Source organism: Jatropha curcas, chromosome 11, assembly GCF_041381405.1.
Source record: "Jatropha curcas cultivar XTBG-Jc1 chromosome 11, XTBG_Jcur_1.0, whole genome shotgun sequence".
In the NCBI taxonomy this organism is placed as follows: domain Eukaryota; kingdom Viridiplantae; phylum Streptophyta; class Magnoliopsida; order Malpighiales; family Euphorbiaceae; genus Jatropha; species Jatropha curcas.
The window spans coordinates 15,978,825-15,983,564 of NC_143161.1; the positions used below are offsets into that span (position 1 = coordinate 15,978,825).

At 36.9% G+C, this 4,740-nt stretch overlaps 1 protein-coding gene across 1 annotated transcript in view; it reads left to right on the forward strand.

Moving 5' to 3' along the window:
• The window catches only part of FDC2 (2Fe-2S ferredoxin-like superfamily protein), a 9,093-nt gene extending 6,515 nt beyond the window's left edge, over positions 1–2,578 (forward strand). The window contains exon 7 of the mRNA XM_089716541.1: positions 740–2,578. The gene's annotated coding sequence lies outside the window, so the exon portion shown is untranslated. The remainder of the gene's footprint in view (positions 1–739) is intronic.
• Positions 2,579–4,740: the final 2,162 nt, after the last annotated feature.

The following is a 4,740-nucleotide window of genomic DNA, read 5'->3' on the forward strand; positions in this document are numbered from 1 at the left end:
TTCCAAGCATTTTCTAAATTAATAGACTAAGATTAAATTCTCAGTTCAAGTACTTAGAATGAATTATTAAAAGTATATATTCTTCTTGATTAAAATCATACTTCCTCCGTTCTCTTTATTTAAAGAAAATTTTATTTTTTGATGTATGTTTAATATAAAGAATTTTACTCTAAATAGTAACTTTGGAATGCAAACCAAGTTAAAAAAAAGACTAGAATGTCCTTAGAGTGTGTTTATTTTAAAATTGAAGCTCAGCACTTAACGTGTATCAAGGGACAAGTTATCAGCTCACTTTTTCATTTCATTTTATAGTAACAGTGGTCGGTTGTATTAATTTGGCTACAAAATTAATGTTCTGATACTAAAAGTCAAAATTATTGTTACATAAATATAAAATTAGCCCTTATTTGTATGTTTGTTGAATATATGTCCACTTTTATCATTGTAAATTTAGCCACAACGGTTGATGGCAGGAACAAATATATGTTAAGCCTAGTTAAGTTTTGAAAACGACCATGTTTTATTTTTAAAAGTGTGGGTGTGTTTTAATTGTTGAATATCAATCTATGCAAAGTAAGGATAAAGAAAGAACTTGTAATAATGCAGTTACTCAGTGCTTTTGTAATTGCTTTTGTAATTAGTTAAATTAATTTATGTAATATAGAAATACATTTTTTATGTATGCTGACTAGGATAGAATTAGTTATAGGTCCAACTAAGAGGGTTTGCTCTTTGACAGATTGTATATACAGAATTTGCAAAGGAATGAAAATCGTCGATTCTCATGCTCCTCATTTGTTTGTTTCCAACTAAGAGGGTTTGCTTTTTGACAGACTGGATATGCAGAATTTGGAAAGGAATGAAAATCATCGATTCTCATTCTCCTCTTTTTTTTTTTTTCTGTTTCCTTTTCTCTAAACTTGTGATATGGTATCAGAGCATTGAATCCCAAGTTTTCAAGATGGAAGTTGCTTATTATTCATCTTCATCTTCGTTTATTGTTGATGCGTAATTTTATGCCCCCACCTGACCCAGTGATGATATGAGGATAAGGGATAAGGTATCACGATCAACCAGGAGTATTTGAACCAAAATCTGAATCGAACCGGCCCAAAGGAGTCTGACCCGCGTTAGGGTTGCGTCACGCAGCTATTACCTGCGTGACGGCACTCTTAGTTGCGTCACGCAACTCTAACGAGGCTGACACCTCTGGCCCACGCCCGTGCAACGGCCTGCACTGTTTGTATGGATACGCGGCAACTGTACGAAAAGTAAGCTGCGTCACGCAGCTTACGGTTGCATTACGCGGGTATAACCTGCGTGACGCGACTATGTTCTGTTGCCCTACACATATAAATACGACATTTTATGCTAAAAACGTGACTTTTTCACTTTTCTCTCATTTTTCTCATTAAGTTAAGTTTTCGATTAAACGGCTAGGGTTTCTTCCCCAAAAACTCAAGTGAGTAAACTTGAGGAAGATCAAGCCATTAACGATTTAGTTTTGAAATCAAAAAGCATAAAAAATATAAGAAGAGAAAAAGAGAGAAAAGAAAGAAAGAGAAAAACACTTTGTTCTGTGAAAAACGTGATAACTACGCTTCTGGGATCGTGAGGCTGTGTTCCTGAGCTAATCAAAGTGCATGCAATCCTCAAATCTGAGGGCTAGGTAACCATTTTAACCTTTCTTTTTCATTTCTAGTCTTTTATTACTTAAAAATCTTATTTTCATAGTATTTAGTTGGTCTGTTATTGGTTAGACATAATTTTGCCCATTGTTGGACTTTTCTGAGTTGAGTTTAATCATTTTTGACAAAAAGAACACATAAAAAGAGTAGTTTGAAAGGTAGTTGCGGACCAGAGCAGCCGCGTCACGCAGCTATTACCTGCATGACGCGACTGTTCATGTCCAAAAGCCCTTAATCTGGACTGGACCACCCGCGTGACGCAGCTGTTCGTGTACTCAGTTTCTATTTTGTTTTTGTATTTGTATCTAATATTTTGCTTTGAATAAATAATCAATATACCTGAGGATTTTAATAAAGTCACGAACAGTTCCGTCACGTAGCTAGGAGTTCCGTCACGCGACTGTTCTTCATAGAACAGTCGCGTGACGCAACTATTCTAATCTCCAGGACAATAACCAGAGTTCCGTCACGCGACCGTTCTTCATAGAACAGCTGCGTGACACAACTATTCTAAGTTCCAGAATAAATGACAAGAGCTCCGTCACGCGACTGTTCTTCATAGAACAGCTGCGTGACGCAACTATTCTAAGTTCCAGAATAAATGACAAGGGCTCCGTCATGCGACTGTTCTTCATAGAACAGCTGCGTGACGCAACTGTCTTTAAGTTCCAGAATAAATGACAAGAGCTCCGTCACGCGACTGTTCTTCATAGAACAGCTGCGTGATGCGACTGTCTTCAAGTTCCAGAATACTTTTCTTATGTTGTCTTAATTTCATGTCATTAAGTAGATTTTTAATCTTAATCTGGAAAATGATCAATAATGGGCAAATTAAGTTTTAATCAAACCAAATCGATTAATTTATTGTGATTATAAGATTTTGGGATTTATTATTTATTGTTTATTATTGATTATATTATTAAAACTCGGTTTGTGGCCCGCCTTTAACCATAAAGCAAGAGCGGGTCTTTTAATTTTATTTGATACGTATTATGGATGAATGGTGGATGTGATGATTAATTTATGATGAATGCAATGAATGAATCTAGTTGGGATGATTAATTAATTTTCCACATAGGAACTCGGTTCGATTTATTCGGGTTGGGTTTAGTTAAATAATTGGCTTTTCTAAAATAAAATCAATTAGAAATTGTAGGTTAAAAGAGGCCGGTTTTCCGGGCGTCGGCTTCCAACGGACCGACGTACCTAATTCCCTTACCTAGAATCGTACTTGGTACGCCTGACCAGTTTTCTTTCAAATAATTAGCCTTAAAAATGGGTTAAATGGAGTCATTTAATAAAAAATAAAAATTGGAAACGGTCCCATTGCCGAAAAAATGGGTGACGACTCAAAATTATTTATAAGACCGATTTATCGGCATCGCATATCCAAAAAGATTTTTATCACCTTTTTCCAAAACAATAAATAAAAACAACATAATCAAACAAAGAAATGTTTTCGGGATCCTTCCGGGGTTTGGGATTTCGGCGAAAACAGTTTGGCGACTTCACTGGGGACTTTGCACCCACTAATCCCCGATTGTTTTTAATAAATAATTTAGTGGTTGCAATTAGGAATTGACTCTAAAAAGCCTACTTTTCTAAATAAAAATTGGTTAGAAAAGCCGATGGAAAATTTCTAATCGTCCGTATATGTTTAATTGCTTTCCTTTTCTTTTATAGGATTTTTGCATTCATCCGCATTTCTCTCTTCTCACCTTATTCTACCCATACTACCCTTCGGTACTGGTGTTAAGTTTGACAGTGGATCTAGCCTAAACCATGCGATTTAGGTGCATCCATCCGAGAATTAACATTACTACCAACCGCAAGCCTAGTACCTCAAAGGTGCGTCAAAAGGAGTAGGCCCAACAAAGCCCGAATCCTGTTTGCGGAACCCAGACTTTGTTAAGCCCAATAAGACTAAAGCCAATGCATGTAGCTAAAAGCCGTAGTTATTTCCCCTAAGGAAATACCCGGTTCAATTTGCTGTTGTTGTGCCGCATTCATTTCCGAGAGTTGAAATCGTCAATCTCAAAACCCCTTGTTGGTTGTCGAGATTAGACCAATTCCTAGGAAACAGATGTCGGAATTGATACCAATGGAATCCGTGTGTGGGAGAAATAAGGTTGGAGGGCATGCATTTCCCAACTCCCGTTCCCCTGTATGTTATAAACTATACATATGTTGTGACATTCATGCACCATGTAACACCTTCCTTTTCAGCCATGCATTAATAAGAGCTAATGTTCGGTATGGACATTTGACCTTGGTCTTGAGACTGGACTTCAAATTCGTTTTGAATAATATAATGCAATCACTTATAGCAAATCAATACCTAAAAGAAAAGGGAGATATAAGGGGGTTGCGATTCCTTTGTATCTTTACATTTCTCGCATTATCTGAAAATAAGTGAGAGATTATAGAATTTTGTAACAAAATGAAATGAAAATCCTGCTTGGGGCCATATGTTCCAAGGCAAAAAGTAAGGATACAACACAATAAAATAAAAAATAACAAAATAAAATCCCGCTCGGAGATTCTTTCATTCCGAGGCAAAAGTTAGGGATTCGAGAGAAAATAGTCGATCGTAAAATCCATAAGGAACGGTCGACGACAGATAATGCTCGAAATGTTCAAATACAAAATAGGTTATTATCATATTATTCATACCAAATTTTTGGTCCAGTCATCGAAATCGAGATCTTATTTCCATGCTGGTCTTAGCACATTAGAAATGCATTTCTCATCCTATGTGCTTTCATTGTCACATGCATACATGCAGGACCTACTTTAACTCAGACATTTTTTGTCAGAATTGATCCTTCCCGTGAAACTGCTTCGAGAGCTTGGAACCGACGTCCTAGTCAGCATCTAGTCAGAACGTCCCCAATCCCCGAGTTTATCCCAGTCAGTTGAGTGAGCTATTCAAGTTCATCAGATTCAGAGCCCGATTCAGATCCAGTAAAAATGGCAGATGATATAGGGGATGAGCTCGGATTTTCGCAAGCTCAGATAAGAACAATTGCTCAGATTGTGGCCGTTGCTCTCG